We start from the raw sequence: 25,728 nt of genomic DNA on the forward strand, positions 1-25,728 counted from the left end.
CTCTTTTAAGATTAACTTTACATTTGATCTCTCAACATGCAACTCTTCACACTTGGCGGGATTAAACTCCATCTGCCATTTCTCCACCCACATCTACATCCCACTGTATCCTTTACTAATCTTTTACATAATCCACAACACCACCAATCTTTTTTTTAAACCTGCAGACTTACTAACCGGCCCATCCACATTTTCATCCAAGCCACTTATGAATGTATATATCAGAGGCAAATGTGGTAATTGTACCCTTCAGTACCCAATCTATATCTACAGTATTAAAAAAATGTAAAAAGTTGAGGCCCCAGTTGTACTCATTAGATCTTGCCTTCTGGAAAAAGACCTATTAAAACACCTACTGTCTTGTTAGCCAACTTACAGTACCTTCTCTAAACATCTGTACACTACCTCCTACACCACAAATGAGTGAGATTGCAGAGCTGTGTATCAGATCCTGTGGTTAGCAGCACAGGGAACTATACTGCCCCCCTTCCTGTTCGCTGTCCACACCTCAGACTTCAGATACAACTCTGAGTCCTGAAACCTGCAGACATTTTCGGACAATTCAGCAGTTGTGGCTGTATCTGCTACTTTACTTTATCGTCACCAAACAATTGATACTAGAGCGTACAATCATCACGGCGATATTTGATTCTGCGCTTCACGCTCCCTGGAGTACAAATCGAAGTAAATATAATAAGAGTTTCAATTATAAATCATAATTAGAAAATAGAAAAGGGAAAGTAAGGTAGTGCAAGCCAGGTCCAGATATTTGGAAGGTACGGCCCAGATCCGGGTCAGGATCCGTTCAGCACTCTTATCACAGTTGGAAAGAAGCTGTTCCCAAATCTGGCCGTACGAATCTTCAAGCTCCTGAACCTTCTCCCAGAGGGAAGAGGGATAAAAAGTATGTTGGCTGGGTGGGTCGTGTCCTTGATTATCCTGGCAGCACTGCTCCGACAGCGTGCGGTGAAAAGTGAGTCCAAGGATGGAAGATTGGTTTATGTGATGTGCTGGGCTATGTTCACGATCTTCTGCAGCTTCTCCCAGTCTTGGACAGGACAACTTCCATACCAGCTTGTGATGCACCCTAGAAGAATGCCTTCTACGGTGCATCAATAAAAATTAGTGAGGGTTTTAGGGGACAGGCCAAAGCTAGGTTCAAGAGGCTGAATACAGAAGAGTGTTGGACAACTTTGTTGAATGGTGTGGGCTGAATCACCTGCAGCTCAACATCACTGAGACAAAGGAGTTGGTGGTGGACTTGACGAAGGTGAAATTCCCATCTCCATCAAGGGAACGGATTTGGTCTACAAATACCTGAGAACTCACCTGGACAATAAACCGGACTGAACTAAAAATTCAGGGACAAAGCCGACTGTATTTCCTGAGCAGATTCCGGTCATTCAACGTCTGCAGTACTATGCCAGCAGTCTATTCTACACTGTAGTCTGCTGGGGCAGCAGGGTGAGAACAGTTGACAGCAAGAAGATCGATAAGCTCATCAGGAAGGCTGGTTCTGCTCTGGGGGTGGAACAGGATTCCATGGTGGTTGACTGAGAGAAGGATGCTGCAGAAGCTACGGAGCATTATGGACAATCCCTTTTACCCCTTCCATGACATACTGGACAAACAGAGGAGCACCTTCCGTAACAGACTGGTTTCACCGGGGTACACCACTGAACACCACAGGAGATCCTTTCTCCCTGTGGCTCTACGACTCAACCTAAATATTCAAATATAACATTATATTACACACCTGCATTTTGCACTTTTACTTGTTAATGCACATTTTGTATTCTTTTTCATACCTAAATGCTCCCATTTTGGATTTTAAAGTATATATTTCTGACTGAGCAACCTTGCAACAATAATTTTCTTCAGGATAAATAAAGTTTTGTCTTATCTTCATCTTCTGCAATAACATCTGATGTGGTACCTTATCAGATGCCTTCTAGAAATCCTCGAATAGTATATCCACCAGTTCCCCTTCACCCACAGCATGTTATTTCTCCAAAGACTTTAAATAAGTTGGTTACATTAAACCAAGTTGATTACCTTCAAATTTTTTAAGCGCCAATATAAAAGGAGTATTCATCTCAGGTACCTTCTAACCATTTTGCTTTCATGAACAATTTACTCTGCAATCTATTTTTATAGAAAGGCAGACAAAAGTTGCAATTAAAAGAAACAACCAGGTAGTAGAGTTCTTGCTGAATAAAGCCATCATTTGCACCAAAAGGGTGGAAGACTTGCCCGGGCATCCCATATGGATAATCATCAAAAGCTCCCTGACTACAACATCACAATCAATTTTGGGAGCGAATTCAGTTTCTCCCTTCCCCACTCTGCCAATAAAGCAGAATAAATACAAATCTATGAAAATTGGTTCTGAATGGCTTCCACTGGTAGTGGAATCTCGTGATTTCCTAATGAAAGAATCCCCACAAGCCCCTTAAAAAGTTGAGAGATGGCAAAGCAACAGACAGCAAGTTGAGCATCCTGAACAGCAGGAGTTTCCTCTTTCTCTCAGATCCAGTATGTGTGTGAAGATTGATCTTTCATGACACTATCAGAAGAAGAAAGTGCTTTGGTCTCTTGAATAAAATACAACTTTTAAACAAACTAGAACCTACTTCAGCAAGTTAATGGGAACTTAAAGGCTAGGTCAGGGGAAAACCTGAGAAACCTACTCATTCAACCATGGCTAAGTAAAAATCAAAAAGGTAGATGGTCAAATCAAATCTGTGCCTAACAGTGTTGTAGTTTTCTGCTTGTTTGGCAAAGGCAACCTCTCACTGATTTCCACAGAAATTCACCTTAACCACAGATACCCTAATAGGGAAAGTCAGGCCTTCCTATTCTCAAGTAGAATCCAGGGAAATGAGCAGTTCCCTCATTTAAATACGAGAAATTCTGCAGATGCTGGAAATCCAAAGCAACACACATACAGAATGCTGGAGGAACTCAGCAGGTCAAGCAACATCCATTGACATAAACAGTTGATGTTTCAGGCCAAAACCCTTCTTTGGGACTTTTCTGTATTCTCTCCCTTTGCTGGACAGGTGAATTTCATAAGTTTTACAGACAGCAGCCCTGGAGCCCAGTCTACTTGGTTAAAATGAAGGCATGATTGCTACAGTGGTACCTTATTGATATCTACAGCTTTCTGGATATTTATAATCATTTGGGTAGAATAAAAACCTTTTCTTTTGGCTTACGTAATAGAGACATGACATTCTAGGCAATCTTACCTGGTTCAAGTACAAACTTTGTACAAACACAAGATATCCTGCAGATATTGAGAGTGTGTTGTGTTCTATCATGTTGTAGCCACTTTGCCATGAACACCATATAGGAAGGAGATATTGGATATTGCCAAGCATAATCGCAATAGATTCTTATGAAGAGGAGAGTAATGGAAGCAAGCCCTCCTCCTTGTATATGAAGAGGGAAGGTAAAATAATACCCAAAATGTATATCAGAGATCAAAGCACATTTATTAAAGTATGTATACTTAATACAACCATGAGATTCATCTCCCAACAGGCAGCCACAAAAAGAAACCCAAAAAAGCTCGCTAAAAAAAAGACCAAACACCCAATGTGCAGAGAGAAAAAACAACAAATCATGCAAACAATAAACACAAGCAAACAGTGTTCTGAACTGATGTATGCAAAGAGAGTCTGTCCACAAACCCTTACTTCAGGGCAGAGTGGAGCAGTGAGCTCCACTTCCCTGTAAAAAGTTTGTACATCCTTCCCATGAGTGCATGGGTTTCCTCCAGGAGTTCCCGTTTCCTCCCACAGTCCAAAGATGTACCAGCTCATGGATTCTTGATTGGTCAGGGCATCAAGGGATATGGTGAGAGGGCAGGTATGTGGGGTTGAATGAGATCCGGGATCAGCTATGATGAAATAATGGCCTAATTCAGCTCCTGTGTCTTCTGGTCCTGTGAGTAGACTAGCATTAAATAGTTGGGCTGCTGAACTGCTTTTTGGCCCTGAAGAGCCTGTTCTGGGCTGAAAAATAAATAAATGCTGCTCAGCCAATTGAGTTCCTCCAATATTTTGCTTTTTTCTTTAAAAAAAAACTATACCTGGTGTTAAAGAGTTAAGAAAGTGCTTACACAATATCACCAGAAGTAGATAATAAACACAAGAAATTCAGCAGATGCTGGAAATCCAAAGCAACACACACAAAATGCTGGAGGACTTCAGCAGGTCAGGCAGCACCATGGAAATGAAGTCGATTTTTCAGACTGAGATCCTGCTTCAGGACTAGAAAGGGGGAAGATGACAAAATGAAGAAGTTGGGGCAGTGGAAGGATGGTAGCTAGGTGATAGATGAAGTCAGGTGGGTAGGAAAAATGAAGGGCTGCAGAGGAAGGATTCTGTTAGGAGAGGAGAGTGGACCATAGACGAGAGGGAGGGAGGCAGGGACCCAGGTGGGGTTGATAGGCAGGTGAGAAGAATTAAGAGGCCACAGTGGGGAATAGAAGAGGGAACAGAGAGGGAAATAAATTTCTACTGGAAAGAGAAATCGATATTCATGTCATCAGGTTGGAGGCTACCCAGATGGAATACAAGGTGTTGTCCCTTCATCCTGAGGGTGGCCTGATCATGGCACAAGTGAAGGCCAAGGACCAGGTGTAGTGGATGCGCTCGACGAACCATTCCCACATTTTACGATGGGTTTCATCAATGTGGAGGAGGCTGCATCATTAGCAGATAATGTTTGAAGTAATGAATGGGATGGAAATTGAAAATCAGGACATGAAGGAGAAATTGGCTATGCATAGAGTATACAAGTCACTCTGTCTGGAAGGCTTGCACTCCAGTTTGCAAGGGGAACTGGAGTTGAAAATAACAAATGGATTTCTAATCTTCCCAAGAGGAATGGGCCAAATGATTAACAAGGTGCAAGTGTGACACCCTTGTTTAAGAAGAAATGTGCAAACTTCCTTAGTAAGTACAGTCTAGTCAGCTTAACACTCGATTCCCTCTTTCTCAGTTCCGATAAAAGCCCTTCAACCTGAAATGTTAACTGTTTCCCTTTCCACAGGTTTCACTCAACCTGCTAAGATCTTTTAGCATTTTCTGTATTTATTTAAGACTTCCAGTATCTACAGTTTTGGTAAATTCCCATTTTAGCAGCAATGGTGTGAAAAAAACATTAGAAAGGATAATTTAGTGAAAATTCAGTTGGCACTTGGGAGATTGCAGGTAACCAAGAGAAATCAGCATACATAGATTTCCAGCACATTATTTGCTGCAACTTCTGCCATCTTCAGCAGGATCCTACCACCAAGTTCATCTTTTCTTCCCCCCAACCTCACTCTCTCCGCAAATCCTTTTCCCATTCTTCCCTCCTCACTAATCTTCTCCTGGCACTTATCCCTGCAAGCAGAAGTAGCACCAAACCACCCCCTTCACCTCCTCCCACACCACCACTTAGGGCCCTAAACCTAAGCAAATCCAGCCGAAGCAAATCTGTTGGAGTCATCTTCTGTATCTGGTGTTCCTAATGCGTCCTCTTCTACATTGGTAGGATTTGACATAGATTGGGTAACACCTCGATGAGCACCTTCTCTCTATATTTGCAAAAAAGTAGGATTTACCAGAGGCCAGCCATTTTAATTCCAAACCCCATTCCTATTCCAACATGTGGGAAGGTCTATGGTCAGGCCACTCTCAGGTAGGAGGAGCAACATCTCATATTCCATTTGGGTGGCCTCCAACCTGATGGCATGAACATCAATTTCTCTAACTTAGTAACTTTCCCCCTTGTCCCTTCCCTCTTCTTCCATTCCCCACTCTGTCTCCTCCTACCTCTTCTCGTCTTACCTGCTTATCCCCTCCCACTGGTGCCCTTTCTCCCTTGCTTCCATAGCCCAATAGCCTCTCCTGTCAGTTTCACTCTTCTTCAGCCCTTGACCCTTTCCACCTATGACCTCCCAGCTTCTCATTTCATACCTCCTTCCTCACCCACCTGTTCTACCTTCTAGCTTGTAATCCTTCCCCTCCCCTCAAATTCTTATTTTGGCTTCTTCTCCTTTCCTTTTCAGTCCTGATGAAGGGTCTCTGAAATGTCAACCGTTCATTCCTTTCCATGGATGCTGCCGAGTTCCTTCAGCATTTTGGGTGAATAACTCTGGATTTCCAGCATCTGTAGGATCTGTTATGTACAGATTCTTTGAAGGTGGTGTGACACAGCAAGAGAATCATTAACAACTCTCATGGGAATTTGGGCTCTATAAATTGAGGCATTGAGGAAAAGACCTAGTTGAGACATTTTGTGAAGATTTTGTTAATCCACAGCAAGAGGATGAGTTTTATGTTTAGTTCTGATCACCACACTTTAGGAAGGGTATGAAGGTTCGTGAGAAGGTACTGAGGAAATTTATGAGGAATGAGACTTATTGACCGGAGGATTAAATTTTTAGCTGCTGGGTTCTTATTGAAGCAAAGGAGGCAGTGAGGGGATGTATTACAAGGTGTACAAAGTTAAGCCAAGTTGACAAAGGAAGGTTATTTTCATCAGCTAATTACATAATACAAAAGGATACAGATTTCACGTTTGGGGTAAATCTACAAAGGAAGAGTCTGAGTCACACAGAATACAGCACAAAAATAGGCATTTTGATACAGAAAGTCCATGCTGGCCATTAAGCATCCTTTCTTTTATTTTAAACACCAATCCTGCTCTATTTATTCTCCCCACATTCTCATCAACTCTCCTCACAGACTCCACCATTCAATCATCTGAAGGCAATTTACAAAGGTCAATAAACCAACCACACTTTTGGGATATGGGAGAAACCAGAGCACCCAAAGGGAAAACACGTGGCCACAGGAAGAAAATACAAATATAAACTAACAATCCCAGAGGTCAGGACTAAACATGGGTCACTGGGCCTGTGAGACAGTGGCTCTAGGTATGCTACTGTGTCACTCTTAACTTTATTTAATGACAATAATGATAATGACCCAGAACGTTGAATCTTACACTAGTGGAAACAAAGACAAGCATTGATTTAAAAAGGCAAACTTCCAAGAACACTGGATAAAGCAGGATAGTTAGACTCTGCATTTATGCCAGCAAGAACTTAATGAATAATCTCCAATTTTAATCACTCAAACTTTGAAATTAAAATCTACTATTAATATAAAATGTGATTGTGAAGTTCTTTAGTTCAAAGAATCCATATGATTCACTAATGTACTGTAAATGAGACAGGGCAACCTTTGTCGTATGAAACTCCAGTAGATCTTCATCCTTAACCAATGTCAACTCCTAGATGTAAAGGAATTTATCAAAACACTACGTTCAATGAATTAGCCTGCTAGCTCAGGAACAATGAAAATGCACTGCAGGCTAATCTTGCCAAAAACACTCAGTCCAAGAATAAATAATTTATAAAAATTTGTCCAAAACTCAATTGCAATTTGGTGGCTAGAAAGAGTGGTGGTAAAGTTTAACACTGTGATTATTTTCTCATTAACCACTAAAAAAATTCTCTGACAATGATCCAGCGGTCTCATTTCAGAAAATGACATACTGTAAATGGGAGCAAATTTCCTCCTAATTAATGTGTATTCTATCTCAGCTTCATCTGAAGATCTTTATCATCACCAAAATCAGTGTTCAGCTAATTCAATTTACTTATCAAGAACATTAGAGAAAGCAAAAGGTCCTGGAAAAATATCCTAACTGGAATACACCAGCCATATTGTCCCAGTAATGTTACCAATATCCACTCCGGGCTTCACATAGGACTACTCCATTCCTCGTCCAAACAAGAACTAAAGAATTAGATGTGAAATGGGGGTGAATAGAATATGACTTCTCTTGACATCTAAACCTTTGACTGAGTGCGGAATCAAAGAGCTCTGGTAAAAATAATGGGCATCAAGAAGAAAACACTACAATGGATGGAGAAATACTTTAAACAAAAGAACATGCCTTGAAAGTTGATCCTCCTGGCCTTAGGGCACACTGCAGGTCTTCCTCAGGGGGATTTCCTTGCTTTGTCTCCCTGCACAGTAGGTTCAGAAATATCAATATAGAAGCAGCCCAGGATTTACGATTTCCACTTTGAGAGCATACCTACTTTCCAATGTCTGTGGAATCCTTCCTTTGCTACCTTGACTTTGGGATGGATAAATGAATGGCTAATATTCAGTTCTATTCATAACAACTCAGAAAATTAAGCTGTGTTTGCCTCATGCAACAACACCTAAACAACATTCAGACAGGGGCAGATAATTAGTAAGTTACACTCATGTCACTCAGGTGAGTGGTACTGACCATCTCCTACAGGAGTAACAAACTTCCTGACATTCATTGACAATACTTTTACTAAGCTTCCATGCATTAAAACCCAAGAGTTTGACGCTGACCACAAACTCAACAGGACCAGTGAAAAAATTCAGTACCTGCACAATTAGGACAGAGCTACACACAAAATGCTGGAGGAACTCAGCATGACAGCCAGCATCTACAGAGGGATTAAACACTGGACATCATAAGACATAGGAGCAGAAGTAGGCCATCTGGCCCATCGAGTCTGCTCCACCATTCAATCATGTCTGATCCTTTTTTTTTTTCTCCTCCTTAACCCCAGTTCCTGGCCTTCTCCCCATAACCTTTGATGCCATATCCAAATAAGAACCTATCAATCTCTGCCTTAAATACACCCAATGACCTGGCCTCCAGAGCTGCACTTGGCAACAAATTCCACAAATTCACCACCATTTGGCTAAATAAATTTCTCTGTATCTGTTTTGAAAGGGTGCCCCTCTGTCCTGAGGCTGTGCCCTCTTGTCCTAGACTCTCCCATAATGGGAAACACCTTTCCACATCTACTCTGTCTAGGCCTTTCAACATTCAAAAGGTTTCAATGAGATCCTCACTCATCCTTCTGAATTCCAGTGAATACAGACCTAGACCCATCAAACGTTCCTTGTATGATAACCCTTTCATTCCTGGAATCATCCTTATGAACTCCACTGGACCCTCTCCACTGCCAGCACATCTTTTCTAAGATGAGGGGCCCAAAACTGTTCACAATACTCAAGGTGAGGAAGTGCCTTATAAAGCATCAGCATCACATCTTTGATCTTGTATTCTAGACGTCTTGAAATGAATGCTAACATGGCATTTGCCTTCCTCACCACCGACTCAACTGTTTATTCCCCTCCATAGATGCTGCCTGACCTGCTGAGTTCCTCTAGCACTTCATGTGTTGCTCTGGATTTCCAGCACCTTCAGAATCACTTGTGTTCAGAATTGGACAGAGGCCCAGGATGGTGCTGACAACATACGGCAAGAGAGCAGCTGACAAAACTAACTTTTCTCCGCAATATACTGCACTTCTGTTCCACAATTACTGCAATCTGCAGCCTGTAATTTTCCTTTGAAGTTGTGCTTTGGAACCATCTGAACATCCTGCGATACCCTGACGGATTCGGCGAACTGAGCTCTTGAGAATGCAGTTATAGCCATGGCAGTCATTGCTGGAGTGGACTTCAGGCCGGATCTGAAGTGATGGGACCAGGCCCGAGAGCAGAAAATGAGCCAAAGTTTAACCAATTTAAGTGCTGGGCCAGATTAAAAAGATGAAGGCATCAAGGCCAAAGGACAAACTGGTTCAGCTCAGTACTCCATGATGCTTTACTGAACTGAGTTGCCTGCAGCCATTGGGTTTGCATTTCGCCTCAGAGCTGAACTGGCTCCATAGCTGTGGACTCACCCTTGGTGGCTATGCAGTCCATGTCCTGTGTATTTATTTTACTTTTTTTTTTTAATTGTTTGCATGATTTGTTCTTTTTCACAGATCGGATGTTTGACCGTCTTTGTCATGTGGAGTTTCTCATGGATTCTGTTGTGTTTCTTTGTTTTGTGTCTGCTTGCAGAGAGAAGAATCTCAAGGTTATAAATGATATTCACACTCTGATAATACAAGTACTTTGAACTTTGATCCTGCGGCAAGTGACTCACCTCTAGTCTCCCCAAAGCCTTTCCACCAACTACAAAACACAATCAGGAACATGATGAATACTTCTTTTGTCTGCATGAATTCAACTCTAAAAACACTGAAACAGCATGATCCCCATCCAGGACAAACTAGCTCATCTGTTTATAAGCAATTGATTTTATGTCTTTATTCCTAATAATGCTAGCAATCTGGACAATTGCTTCCGTAAGCTACTTCCTCTACCATCAAAGATAAGAAAGAAACCACAGGTAAAGTGGAACACCACCACCTGCGTACTATTTTGCATACTATCCCAAATTGGAAATGAAGCACTGATCCTTTGCTACTTAAACAGCATGCAGTGCTTCAAATAAATAAATAAATAAATAAATAAAAAGAATTGGAGCTGGGTAAGAAATGCTCCATCCATTAAAATTAAATCAAAAATAAAATGAAGAGCACAAAAGAACAATTCCCCAGAAACAGCAAAGCAGGTATGCCTGGGCTACAAAACACAAATCCTGGGCTGTTACTTGATTAGTGCTAGACACCCAACATTTAAGTACACTTGCCTTTTATCTTTGCCCTATATGTGCACTGTAGTAATTTGCCAACATAGTTTTTTTTCAGAAGCACCTCTCACCCACATCCGAGACCTTCTAGAAGGCAAGGCCATCATTTCCAAGTTACTACCTTTGTTTAGGCAACTTGGAATTCCTTCAAAGATGCTCAAGTCAAAATGATGAAATGTCCCACCAAGCAGAGATATATATGAGGATCTTTACTGTCTGTCATGGCTTGTGATCATTCCCTTCTCAACTTGCATCATAACTAGTCACACTAGTGGCAACCATATCCCATTAATGAAAAAAACTGGCACTTCAGAGTGCTGCTTCAAGAATATTTGAATGTTGCTTGAAGTCTGGACAGGGTCAGCTTTAATGTCTTCTAAAAGAAATATCAAAGCCTTTAGACCTCCACAAAATACACACTACAAAAAAAAACACAAATTTGCAATGAAACCATTAAGGCACTTTCCAGAGAACCATTCTCTGGCATGAGTCAGTATCGCTCATGAAGGATGGGGGGGAAAAATCCAAGGGTTGGGGGTGGGGGGTTCAGCGAGAAGGAAAGGGAACTGGCGGTATACTTATCAAGCAAGTATGCATTTCAAACTATTAATGGGTGTAACAATATTCGTTACTGACAGATTTCACCATAAGGATTAAACTGCAGTACTGCATGCTTCTTCACTTACAGTATGTTGGCATGGAAACAAGAATCTCTGATCAACACGAAAAGCATTGAGGGATCTGTTAGTCCTCACTTCTCTGCAATGCAGCCCTTTACATTCTATAAACATAATCTTACTGGTTTTGACAGAACCCATGGAGTTAAACATTTTAAAAATCATTAATGCTTCCAAATTTTTCATCCCACAATCTAAAAAGATGAATTTCCTTTTTTGAAATCTTAAATCTATTTTATTGATTGTATCATGAGTACAAACAATAAGGGTCATTTACACAAAAATACATAAAATGTTGCCAATCTAATCCAACTCTCTTGTCATATGCTACTAACTCTATGAATGATGGCATACATTATATAAACTTCATTACATCCAATTGCCCATAGGTACTCACAGTCATGTCTACTCTTTTATTTACATAGGAACATTTCTAAGTAGTACTTATAGGCTTTCCTTGTGTGTTTGAGGATTATAAAACAATCTTGAAATGCACCGCCAGGATAATTTTCAAGCATCAAAATCAACTGCTGTTGTTAAAGCCTTACAGCACTGTAAGACCAGCACAGGCTGATTATTATTCTGCACCTAGAAACTGAAGATCACTTTACAGTCATTTCATATTTACAAACTGATTCCCTTTAATGTTCGTGGCTTCAAGGAAAAATCTTCACCACATAATTTCTAATCAGATAAAAGATGACTTACTATTTTGTAGCAATTTTTTATCCCCCTTTAGTCCAATATGCAGAGTGTCATTTGGTGTCAGTGAAATACACGTACTGAGCAGTAGCTCCCCCTGGTTTTGGAGCCTACAGCAGCACCGTCATACTATCAATAGTTCAGCCTTGCACTTTATCAATACTTGAAAATAACATTCTAACAGTCAAAACAAAAATATTATCTAACCAAAATTTTATTCAGTAAATTTATCAAGTACTTCAAGCAGAAATATTACATGTAAAAAAGGGATTCCAGGTAAGGTTGTAAAAATAACTTGTACTTAAGGTGGACACAATTAAGTCAACATGACAGTAAAGGTGGTGCTGGGTGTCTTAAAATGTATAAAGGTAGACAACACACACACAATGAAGAGTCTCTGTCTGAAATAGCGACTGTTTATCCTCTTCCATAATGACTTCCAACATTTTATGTGTGCTGTTCAAGACTGCCAGCATCTACAGAATTTCTAGTGCTGAAGGTAGGTAAATCTCTGGTCCCGACCAGCTATATCTAACAACATTGTGGGAGACCTGACAATGATTTGCATCATTGTTAGCCATGGGTGAGGTACTGGAAAACTGGAGTAGAGTAAATGTTGTGCTGTTATTTAAGAAGAAAACATTGGGAAATATTGGCCAGCAAGCTGAATATTGTGGGTAGGTAAGTTACTGGAAATGATTCTGAGGGATAAGATATACATGCATCTAGAAAGCCAGGGGTTGACTAGGGGTAGTCAACAGGGCTTTGTGCATAGTCTACATGGACTTCAATTAGGCCTTTGATAAGAGTCCACATGATAGGTGACTCTAGAAGGTTGGATTGCATGGAATCCAGGGAGAACTGACTAACTGGATGCACAATTGGCTGATGGTAGGAAGCAAAGGGTAATGATAGAAGGCTGTTTCTTGAATTGAAGGCTCATGTCTGGTGGTGTGCCTCAATGATCTGTGCTGAGCCCACAGTTGGTTGTCATCTCTGCTAAAGATTTGGATGACTATGTCCAAGATATGTTTATTAAGTATGCAGTTAACACTAAAAAAGGTAGTGTGGTTAATGAAGATGGTTATCAGGAATTTCAAAGGAATCTTGATCATCCGGGTAAGTGGGCAGGGAAACAAGAAATGGAGCTTAATTCAACATGTGACATATTGCATTCTGTTAAGTTGAATCAATACAAGACTTTCACAGTAAACGGGAAGGATCTGGTTCCCTAGTAGCATGCTGGCTTTCAACCGTCAGGACATTGAGTATGGAAGTTGGCAGGTTATATTGCAGTTGTACAAGATATTGGTGAGGCAGCACTTGGTAGTATTATACATAAAATGCTAGAGGATTTAACAGGCCAGGCAGCATCTATGGAAAAGAGTGGAATAGCTGACATTTCAGGCTGAGGCCCTTCATCCATCCTGATGAAGGATCTCGGTTCGAAACATCTTTTCCATAGATGTTGTCTGGCCTGCTGAGTTCCTCCAACATTTTGCGTGTATTACTTTGATTTCCAACATCTGCAGATTTTCTCTTGTTTGTTTCTTGGTAGTATTATGTTCAGTTTTCGTTGCTATGCTATAGTAAACATTATTAAACTGGAAAGTGCTGAAAAGATTTACAAAGATGCTGTCAGGACTTGAGGAACTGATTTATAGGTGGAGGTTTGATAGGCAATTACTTCTTTTGACTGGAGCAAAGGACACAGAGAGATGGTCATGAAGAACAGAGATAGGATGAATGAATTCAGTCTTCATCCGGAGTTGGGAAATCAAGAACTAGCAGAGTGACATTTAAGGTAAGTGGAGAAAGATTTAAAAGTAACTTGATGGGATTTTTTTTGGTAATTTATTTTTTATTGAAGTTCATGATCAAACAAACATTTCCATAAGGTGTATTTCAGATATCGTACATATACATCATATAGTCACAAATCTCCATATAATATTTATCTGAGGTATACACTTACAGAAAAGAGAGGAAAAGAAAGAACAAGCAAAAGGAGAAAACTATGTACAATTGGGAAGTGATTTTTTTTAAAAACATATTCATTGATTTGAGAGGATAAAAATCAGGCCTATGAGGTATTATGTAGTTAAACCATTCTCCCCCCCACCGCCCCCGAGTGTGAATCAAATTGTTCCAACTTATGACTAACAGATGCTGTTATCTTCTCCATTTTGTTAATGTCCATTGTAGTTTTTTTTTAAAAGCACATTAACGGTGGTAGGTATATGGAATGAACTGCCACGTTCAAGGGTAAGGCAGGTACAACACAGTTAAGACTGTTGGATATGTACTTGGATAGGAAAGGTTCAGAAGGATGTAAGCCAAATGCAGGCAAATGGTTGGGCATTTGGCTGGCATGGACTTGGTGGGCTGAAGGGCACATTTTCATGCTGTATGACTCATTGAAACATAGAAAACCTACAGCACAATGCAAGCCCTTCAGCCCACAAAGCTGTGCCAAATATGTCCCTACCTTAGAACTACCTAGGCTTTACCCATAGCCCTCTATTTTTCTAAGCTCCATGTAGCCACCCAGGAGTCTCTTAAAAGACCCTTTTGTATCCGCCTCCACCACCGCCATCTGCAGCCCATCACCACTCTCTGCATAAAAAAACTTACCCCTGACATCTCTTCTGTACCTACTTCCAGGCACCTTCAAAATATACCCTCTCGTGCTAGCCAATTCAGCCCTGGGGAAAAGCCTCTGACTATCCACGCGATCAATGCCTCTCATTATCTTGTACACCTCTATCAGGTCACCTCTCGTCCTCCGTCGCTCCAAGGAGAAAAGGCCAAGTTCACTCAACCTATTCTCATAAGGCATGCTCTCCAATCCAGGCAACATCCTTGTAAATCTCCTCTGCACCCTTTCTATGGTTTCCACGCCCTTCCTGTAGTGAGGCAACCAGAACTGAGCACAGTACTCCAAGTGGGGTCAGACCAGGGTCTGATATAGCTGCAACATTACCTCTTGGCTCCTAAACTCAATCCCATGATTGATGAAGGCCAATACACCGTATGCCTTCTTAACCACAGAGTAAACCTGTGCAGTTGCTTTGAGTGTCCTATGGACTCAGACCCCAAGATCCCTCTGATCCGCCACACTACCAAGAGTCTTACCATGCATGGAGTGTAGACTCTATGCATCCAAGTGGGCAAAAATCCTGATGATTCTGACTCCATGGCTGTAATCAAGGGTATAATATGGCCACATGCAATTCTTCTGGCCAGTTGAGTCCAGAGTACTCAATAGTCACACCAATGCAAATTTCATACTGTTGATCTTCTGGATTTGGATAGCTGCATGCCACGACAAGAGACAATAATCAGATACAGGAGCACTATACAACAAGACCTTTCTACATAGAGTTTGCACAAATTGCACATTCGCCGTATTAGCTCTCTGCTGGAAAATTTTGCCTTTGGCCTGTGTCTTTCTGCTATTCTGTCACACACGTTCACCACAATGCCCCAGATATCTGATCCAGAAAGGAGAGAAAGAGGTGGCGAAGCAAGAAAAATAGTAAGTGACATGGAACACCCTGCAGAGTTTATGGGTTGTCAGCCCACCCTAGAGAACAGTACTTTGTCTTACATCCAATTAGAAATCACGTGGTGAGAAGCAGTTTGCAGGTCAATGGAACTTGCTCCTGGGCTAGATCAGTCAAAGGATAGATTGCATTTCCCCTGCCCCACTATGAAAACAGCAAAGCTATCAAGCTGGACTTTCAGTATTGTAACACACTGCTCATTCTCCGTTTCTCAGTGAAGAGTCATGGCATATGGCATCCAAGGACAGCAGCTGGTTTTTAACAAGAACCACAGGAAGTCATTATTATAAGCAGGTATAAATGTTTCCAAGTATAAAGAGACCTTTTGTAGCTAACGCAGTCTCTCCATCCCCAAGACAAGCATGCCTATTTTTTTTGCAAATTACCATTCTCACCAAGTGTCAATATTACTTTTCCATAATTTTGACTGCATTCCAATGTTCCTGTGATTTAAGTTGTTCTTCATTGCACACAATCACAAGATTACCTTAGCTTCTCTAAATATGCTAAAGTAACTAAAGTAAAAATTAATAGAATTTAATGCGCAAATTCATACAGGAAAAATGTATGGAGCATGGAAAAGAAATGAAACAGATTTTTAAAATACTTATTTAGAGAGACAGCATGGTAACATGCTTTTCCAGCCCAGTGAGCCTGTAGAACCCATTTACACCTGCGTGACATATTAAACTACTAACCCATACGTCTTTGGACTATGGAAGGAAATCAAAACACTTGGAGGAAAGCCACATGGCGACGGGGAGAATATGAAGCACTATGCAGACAGCAGAGGAATGGAACCCAGGTCACTAACCACCCTGCTACAGTGCCACACCATTCTCACTAAGCACATAGAGGAAGGAGTACCATGGGCTTAGAACAAATAAATAATAATTTTGTCAAGGTAATATCAGAAAAACTAATATTAAAATATTTAATGGATACGTTAATTCCATAGAACCAATAACCTATTCGCTACAGTTTTGAAGGTTCCAAAGGTAGTCATAGCTGAAGGGTGGTGGTGGGGATGAGCTCCCACTGCTAAATAAATGCTCTTCATGGCGTGCGTCTCAAACAGCCTCTGACAACCAAGTCCAACTCCTGGCCTTCACATGTGGCATAGTTCTTATGCCCAGCGGAGCTGTTCTCACTGACAGGAGAAGGGGCAAAGGCGGGCCACTGGCACCTTAAAACCAATAGCTCCTGGCAGATGGGGCTCATTAACCACGGATGGTAGCTCTCTAGGAGAGGGAAAGCTCCAATTTCAAACCTTCACTGCCTTGTAGCTATACCCACTCACAGGAAAGGCTTTGGGAGTAAACCCCGAGGAAAAATCTGGAGTCAAAGTCCCAAAGGCGGCTGACTGCTGTACCCAGCACCGGCACAATAGACAATAGGTGCAGGAGTAGGTCATTCGGCCCTTCGAGTCAGCACCACTATTCACTGTGATCATGGCTGATCATCCACAATCAGTACCCCATTCCTGCCTTCTCCCCATATCCCTTGACTCTGCTATCTTTAAGAGCTCCATCTAACTCTTTCTTGAAAGCATCCAGAGAATTGGCCTCCACTGCTTTCTGAGGCAGACCATTCCATAGATCCACAACTCTCTGGGTGAAAAAGTTTTTCCTCAACCCCATTCTAAATGGCCTACCCCTTATTCTTAAACTGTGGCCTCTGGTTCTGGACTCCCCCAACATCGGGAGCATGTTTCCTGCCTCTAGCGTGTCCAATCCTTTAATAATCTTACATGTTTCAATCAGATCCCCTCTCATCCTTCTAAGTGTATACAAGCCCAGTCGCTGCAATCTTTCAACTCCTGCAACACGGCAACTCCTGCGATGCTGCTGGCACCAAACTGTATCGACTTCCATCGTTCCTTTGGACCTGTCATCAGCATGGAGAGGGGGTCACACTGCATGGGCATAAAACAGATCTCCATATCAACTCTGCCCTGGCTTGCGCCGAGGCCACTCCAGCTTTGCTTTATAGCGTCGGACAAACACGGGAAGCAGCAGTTACCGGTTCCAAGTCATAATGCTTGGGTAGCCCGCAGGCAATAAGGTACTGTCCCGCCACAGTCAGTCTTCCTCATTGGGTGCATGGATTATTCCACGAAGAGCTGACTGTAACTACTGCACCAGACAAGAAAAAACAAATCAAATAAGAAAACACCCCTCAAGTTGGGATGTTGGAATGTCCACACACTGATGACTGGACTTGACCAAAACCTCAAGGACATCGAAGATGCACGAGAAACAGCAGTCATCAACAATGAGCTACTAAGGCTCAAGGTAGATATAGCTACCCTACAAGAAACACGTTTGGCAGAGTCAGGTACACCAAAAGAAAGGGACTACACATTTTTCTGGCAGGGAAAGAACCAAGATGAGCCCCACGAGCATGGAATGGGTTTTGCCGTTAGGAACTCCTTGTTGCAAATGGTGGAGCCACCAGAAAATGGATGAGAACAACTTATGACACCTACACACCAGTCATGGCCCAGTATCTCTCGTCAGTGTGTATGCCACCACCTTGAACTCCACCTCTGAGGCAAAAGACATGTTCTATGACAAATTAGAAGCTGCTGTCAGGAATATTCCCAGTGATGAGCAACTCGTTCTCCTTGGTGACTTCAATACCAGAGTGGGAGCCAATAACGATTCCTGGCTGTCTTGTCTTGGCCACTTTGTAATTGGCAAAATAAATGACAATGGACAATGTCTCCTGGAGTTCTGCTCCTATCACAGTCTGTGTGTAACTAACTCCTACTTTCTGATGAAGTCACAGTACAAGGTCTCACGGTGACATCCACGGTCTAAACACTGGCACCAAGTAGACGTGATCATCACCAGGCACTCTTTCATCAACTCTGTACTAATTACCCGCTCACACCACAGTGCAAGACTGCAATACAAATCACGCTTTAGTATGTTGCAAGATCAAACTACGTTCAAAGAAAATCCACCACTCCAAACAAACTGGAAAACCTCGCATCAACACAACAAAGATGAAACAGTCAGAAAAGGTTGACCTGTTTGCCAAGTCAGTACAGGGTGCTATGACTACCTCCTCACAAGGAGATACTGCAACAGAACAATGGTCATACCTTCGCGACACCATCTGCGAATCAGCACTCTCTATCCTTGGAAGACCACAAAGAGCAGTGACTGGTTTGAGGCAATGTCCAACATCATGACTCCTGTCATCGAAGCCAGCGTGCAGCTCTCACAGAGTGTTTGGCGCTCATCATCCGACCAAACAATCCAGGCACTTTGAGCTGCTAGAAGCAAACTGCAAAAGACTGCAAGCCGGTGCGCAAATGATTACTGACTCCAGCTCAGTGAGGACATTCAGACAGTAGCTGTGATAGGCAACATCAGATCGATGTATGATGGTATCAAGAAGGCCCTTGGCCCATCGCAGAGTGAGACAAGACCCCTGAAGTCATCCAGCGGTGAAATAATCACCAATAAAAGCAAGCAGATGGAACACTGGGTAGAACACCACTCTGAGCTCTACTCAAGGGAAAATGGTGCTGTTAGCTGAGCCATTGATGCCATCGATTGTCTACCAGTCATGGATGAACTCGACTCCATACCGACCGTTGAGGACGTCAGCAAGGCAATTGACAGTCTGGCCCCGGGGAAAGCTCCTGGCAATGATGGGATTCACTGCAAGAGCTCACTCCTCCAACCTTTACACGAGGTCCTCTGCCAGTGCTGGAAGGAAGAAGCCATACCACAGGATATGCATGACTCCAAAATCATCACTTTGTACAAGAACAAGGGTGATAGGAGCAACTGCAACAACTACAGGGGTATCTCCCTCCTGAGTATTGTCGGCAAAGTCTTTGCTCGTATAGCTCTGACATGTCTACAAACTCTGGCAGAACAGGTCTACCCTGAGTCCCAATGTGGCTTTTGCGCAAGGAGGATAACTGTAGACATGATTTTCTCACTCCGTCAACTCCAGGAGAAGTGCAGGCAACAACAGAAACCCCTCTATGCCACTTTCATCGACTTGACCAAGGCATTCGACCTTGAGAGCAGGGATGGGCTCTTTCAGATTCTCCTCAAGATCGGCTGTCCCCCGAAACTCCAAACTATCATCAAGTCATTTCATGACGACATGAGGGCTACTGTTCAGTACGATAGCAGCTCATCAGAACCTTTCGCTATTCATAGTGGAGTCAAACAAGGATGTGTGTTGGTCCCAACATTATTCGGCATCTTCTTCTCTCTGCTATTGAAGCACACATTTGGGACATTGACAGAAGGCATCTACATGCACACTAGGTCAATGGATGGCTGTTGAACCTTGCTTGCCTGAGAGCAAGAACAAAGGTGCGGAAGATCTTAATACATGACATGCCCTTTGCCGACAATGCTGCTATAACCTCGCACACCAAACAGCAACTACAAACTCTCATGGACTGCTTCTCTAAGGCATGCAAGGGCTTCAGGCTTACCATCAGCCTAAAGAAAACAAATATCCTTGTCCAGAATTTAGTGGAGACACCAGTCATTACCATCGACAATTACGATCTAGAAGTGGTCCACAAGTTCACATACTTGGGGGTCGACCATTAGCGACATTCTCTCCCTCAATGCTGAAATCAATAGGTGAATCAGTGATGCACCATCAATAACTCTGAGATGTAGGTTAAGGTAGGCTTTTATTGGCTGGAAGAAAGCACAAGCAGCAAGTGACCATCACACAACATCCTGGAGACTGAGGAAGGGTCTGTGCCTCCAATCGCCTTTATACTGGGGTCTGTGGGAGGAGCCACAGGAGCAGTCCGCAGGGGTCTGTGGGAGGAGCCACAGGAGCAGTCAGCGGGGGGGGCGTGTCCAGACAGGTATATGTAGTTCACCACATTCACCCCCCCTTTGTTTTAAAAGAGAGTCCCCATGGGGCAAAGTTTCTCACAAGTATATTTACAGGTTAAGTCTATCAGGTGGTCAAATCTGTCACTGCGATCTATGTAGCACTGGCTGTGATTGCACAGGAGCCGATGGTGATTGCACCGGAGATGGAGGTTGTGCTGGTTCCGGCCTGACTGCAGGTGTCAGCCCACTAGGCGTCAGTGACCCCTCATGCGCGTGCGAGGCACCTGGTATATGCGCGTGCGAGGCGCCTGGTATAGGAGTGTCGTGAGGAGTCTGTGTAGGGCTCGGTGTGCGCAGTGTCACCTTGGGTACAGGGTTCATAGTTACTGTGGAGTGTTCGGGGTAGTGGTCTGCTGCTCCTGTGGGCACCAGGTCGCAGACGGAGACCGTGTCCTCCCGCCCATCAGGTAAGACCACGTAGACATACTGGGGGTTCGCATGTAGTAGGTGAACCCTCTCGACCAGCAGGGAGTATTTATTGCTCCTCGCATGTTTCCGGAGCAGCACTGGCCCTGGGGACGTCAGCCAAGCCGGTAGGGTGGTCCCAGTGGCAGACTTCCTGGGAAAAGAAAATAGGCGTTCGTGAGGGGTGGCATTGGTGGATGTACGTAACAGAGAGTGGATGGAGTGGAGTGTCTCGGGGAGGACCTCCTGCCATCGAGAGACCGGCAACCCTTTTGACCTAAGGGCTAAAAGTGTGGCCTTCCACACTGTGGCATTCTCCCTCTCCACCTGTCCATTTCCCCGGGGATTATAACTCGTGGTCCTACTAGTAGCAATGCCCCTAGCCAGCAGGTAATGGCGCAGCTCGTCACTCATAAAGGAGGACCCTCTATCACTGTGGATATAGCAGGGGTATCTGAACAGAGTGAAGAGCTGGCGCAGGGCTTTTATGACGGACGTGGCAGTGGTGTCGGGGCAGGGGATGGCTAAGGGGAACTGCGAGTACTCGTCGATAATGTTGAGAAAGTAGACATTGTGGTCGGTGGAGGGAAGGGGACCCTTAAAGTCAACACTCAATCGCTCAAAGGGGCAGGTGGCCTTGATAAGTTGCGCCTTTTCAGGATGGTAGAAGTGCGGTTTGCACTCAGCGCGGACTTGGCAGTCCCTGGTCATCGTCCTGATGTCCTCCAGGGAGTACGGCAGGTTCCGGGCTTTGACAAAATGGTAAAATCGGGTGACCCCCAGATGGCAAAGATGTGCACGAAGGGCATACAGCTGGTCGAGCTGTGCGCTAGCACACGTTCCCCGGGATAGGGCATCAGGGGGCTCATTGAGTCTGCCAGGCCGGTACAGGATATCATAGTTGTAGGTGGAGAGTTCTATTCTCCACCACAAAATTTTATCATTTTTGATTTTGCCCCGCTGTTGGTTGCTGAACATGAACGCAACCAAGCGCTGGTCAGTCAGCAAGGTGAACCTTTTGCTGGCGAGATAGTGCCTCCAGTGCCTAATAGCTTCCACTATGGCCTGGGCTTCTTTCTCCACCGCAGAGTGCCAAATTTCAGGGCCTGAAGGGTACGAGAAAAGAATGCTACTGGCCTGCCTGCCTGATTGAGGGTAGCGGCAAGCGCGAAATCGGAGGCATCACTCTCTACTTGGAAGGGAATGATCTCATCCACCGCATGCATCATTGCTTTGGCAATGTCCCCTTTAATGCGGCTGAAGGCCGCCCGGGCCTTGGCAGAGGGGGGAAATGTGGTAGACTTGACCGGGGGCGGGCCTTGTCTGCGTAATGGGGGACCCATTGGGCGTAATAGGAAAAGAAGCCCAGGCACCGTCTGAGGGCTCTGAGGGTGGTGGGAAGAGGGAGTTCTAACAGGGGGCGCATACGGTCGGGATCAGGGCCAATGACCCCGTTCTCCACGACATACCCAAGGATAGCGAGTCGGGTGGTTCCGAAGACACACTTATCCCTGTTATAAGTAGGGTTCAGGGCTTTGGCCACTTGGAAAAATCATTGGAGGTTGGCGTTGTGATCCGGCCAGTCGTGACCACAGATGGTGATGTTATCCAGATAGGGAAATGTGGCCTTCAGTTGGCACTGGTCCACCATCCGGTCCATTTCCCTCTGGAAGACCGAGACACCATTTGTGACACCAAAGGGGACACGCAGGAAGTGATAGAGCCTGCCGTCCGCCTCGAAGGCAGTATAGGGGCTGTCGTCCAGGCGGATGGGGAGCTGATGATAAGCAGATTTCAGGTCTATTGTCGAGTACACCTTGTACTGAGCTATCTGGTTGACCATATCCGCGATGCGGGGTAGGGGGTACGCGTCAAGCTGCGTGAACCTATTGATGGTCTGGCTATAGTCCACGACCATCCTATTTTTCTGCCCGGTCCGAACAACAACCACCTGGGCCCTCCAAGGACTTGTGCTCGGCTCAATGATCCCCTCCCTAAGCAGCCGCTGCACCTCTGACTGAATGAAGGCCCTGTCCCCTGCGCTGTACCTCCTGCTTTTAGTTGCCACAGGTTTACAGTCGGGGGTCAGGTTGGCGAACAGCGGTGGGGGAGGGATCTTGAGGGTGGAGAGGCTGCAAGTGGTGTCAGTAGCGCGGCTGTTGGCATGGTGTTGGGTGGGATGTGCGGGTCGGTGTGTGTGTGTGTGCAGTAACGGGGTATATGACGAAGTCCCACAAAACTGAGGATTCCTGACAGTGAGTGGTGGGAGGGGCCCGTCATATGCCATAGTCACACTTTTTAGGTGGCTCTGGAAGTCGAGCCCCAATAGCACAGGCGTGCACAGTTGAGGCATAACCAGTAGCGCAAAGTCCCGATATTCTGTGCCCTGCACCACCAATGTCGCTACACAACCCACCCGGATGTCTGTGGAATGCGATCCAGAAGCCATGGTGACCCTCTGGCTTACCGGGTGTGTCACGAGTCCACAGCGTTGCACCGCGTCCGGGTGAATAAAACTCTCAGTGCTGCCCGTGTCAAACAGGCAGCTAGTCCTGTGCCCCTCCACCAGGATGTCCATCACTGACCTTGCAAGCTGGTGTGGGGCGCTTTGGTCGAGGGTTATGGAAGTCAGAGTTGAATCGCCGTCCTGGTGCCCGGTAAGCACCCGTGGGTCGGAGGCAGGGCGAGGTGGCGCTGACAAAGATGGCCACCCCCATGTCTTGCACGAGGCGGGCAGGCAAGATGGCGGTGACCACGATGGCCACCCCCATGCCTCGCACGCGGCACTGCTCGACCCCGCTCGTGGTTCAGACTTACAGACCTTGGCGAAATGGCCCTTCTTTCTGCAGCTGGAGCAGGTAGCTTCTCGGGCCGGGCAGCATTTTCGGGGGTGCTTTTCGAGCCCGCAGAAGTAACACTGCGTGGACTCGTGAGTGGCAGCAGCGGTTGTCGATTCGCTCGCAGGTGGCGGGGTCTGCAGTGTCCACGGAACCGGCGGGGAATCGCGCGGCTGGACAGTGTCAGCGTTGTGCAGAGCAGCCTCTAGCGTGTCGCCCATCTCGATCAGCGTAAGGTAAGATCGGCATTTTCCAGCAGCTGCTGGCGCACGTACACTGACCTGATCCCCGTAACGAAGGCGTCTCGTACTAGGAGCTCCGCATGCTGTTCGGCCATCAGTCCTTCGCAGTCACAAGTTCGCACGAGTGTCTGTAGGGCTCGGAGAAACTGCCCGCTTGACTCGCCAGGTCGCTGCCGCCGCGTCGCTAAGCGATGAGTTGCGTAGACGGTGTTCACCGGCCGCAGGTACTGTCTTTTGAGGGCATCCAGTGCCCCTTGGTAGGTTGGCAGGTCCCTGATAAGTGAGTAAACTTTCGTGCTGACCCTGGAAAGGAGGATTTTGTGCATAATAGCGGGCTCAGTCACGGGAATCTGTTCCAAGTACGATTGGAAGCATACAAGCCAGAGTTCAAAGGCAAGAGCTGCTTCTGAGTCTTGAGGATCAATGTCCAATTTTTCTGGACGTAAAATGCTTTCCATGTTTTAAAACTTCCAGCCAATAAAATTGATGCACCATCAATAACTCTGAGACGTGGGTTAAGGTAGGCTTTTATTGACTGGAAGAAAGCACAAGCAGCAAGTGACCATCCCACAACATCCTGGAGACTGAGGAAGGGTTTGTGTCTCCAATCGCCTTTATACCGGGGTCTGTGGGAGGAGCCACAGGAGCAGTCAGCGGGGGTGGCGTGTCCAGACAGGTATATGTAGTTCACCACAATCAGCAAAGCAGCATCGATCCTTGCTCGACTCTCCTCACAGGTCTGGGAGAATCTGACACTCACTACAAAGACCAAGACTGCTGTGTACAGTGCATGCATTATCAGCACCCTCCTGTATGGTAGCGAGACTTGGACCATCTACTCCAAACAGGAGAGGAAACTCAATAGTTTTCACCTGCGTAGCCTTCGCCACATCCTCTGCATCACCTGGAGAGATGAAGTCCCAAACTCTGAGGTCCTCTCCCGCGCTGGACTTTCTACAATGTTCACGCTTTTAAGACAATGCAGACTGCGCTGGCTGGGCCACATCCATCGTATGAAGGATGGTAGACTGCCAAAGGACATCCTCTATGGAGAAGTAGCAACAGGCAAGAGGAACGTTGGTAGACCCCAGCTTCACTTCAAAGACATCTACAAGCGCGACATGAAAGCCTTAAAAATCAACGCAGAGTGCTGGGAGGATACAGCAGATGACCACAACAAATGGCGAGGTACTCTTCAGCAACACTTAGAGCAAGGCGAAGGAGTGATCCTGAGTGAGTTTGAGGAGCGGAGAGCACAGCGGACAGCAATTCCACAACGCCCTACACATGCAGCAACTGTGGCAGAGCCTGTCGTTCCAGGATCAGCCTCAATACCCACAGTCAATACTGTTCGACAAACCAGTGACTGCCAGAGGCCCAGTACCCATGGTCGACCACGACCGACGGAGGCCACACACACACACAGTTTTGAAGGAGGTGAACATGAAGTGGAGGGTGAAGAAGTTCTCCAGATTTAAAACTCAATAGATTTTTGATTGCTTTTTACAGACTGGAAGATGGAAAACAAAGTTACAATTTAAGAATGAAGGCAGAGGGAAAATAGGAAACTCTGGACCAATTATACACCATAAATACATGTGAAAGTGCTGCAAGCTATGATTAAAGAAAACAGTTACAGACATTTGTATAACAGGTGCTTACTGACAACAAACTTGACTAGAAAACCAACACCAAGGCTGTTTACAAGAAATGGAAGGCAGACTATTTTCTAAGGAAGCTGAGATCCTTTAACGTGTGCAGCAGGATATTGGAGATCTTTTACTAGTCTATTGTCATGAGTGCAGTCGTCTTTGCAGCTTTATGTTGGGGAAGCAGCATCAGTGCTGGTGATGCAAAAA

The 25,728-nt window shown here is 44.7% G+C and overlaps 1 protein-coding gene across 3 annotated transcripts in view; it reads right to left on the reverse strand.

Annotated features, from left to right (window-relative positions):
* lrrc7 (leucine rich repeat containing 7) overlaps nt 1-25,728 on the reverse strand; it is a 584,278-nt gene that overhangs the window by 470,428 nt on the left and 88,122 nt on the right. The window contains exon 1 of one of the 3 annotated variants that reach the window (XM_073063124.1): nt 11,934-11,988. The exons of the other annotated variants lie outside the window; for them this stretch is intronic. The gene's annotated coding sequence lies outside the window, so the exon portion shown is untranslated. Of the gene's footprint in view, nt 1-11,933; nt 11,989-25,728 lie in introns of those variants that run through there. 3 annotated transcript variants of the gene reach the window in all.

The sequence above is a fragment of the Hemitrygon akajei genome, chromosome 12 (assembly GCF_048418815.1).
Source record: "Hemitrygon akajei chromosome 12, sHemAka1.3, whole genome shotgun sequence".
Lineage (NCBI taxonomy): Eukaryota > Metazoa > Chordata > Chondrichthyes > Myliobatiformes > Dasyatidae > Hemitrygon > Hemitrygon akajei.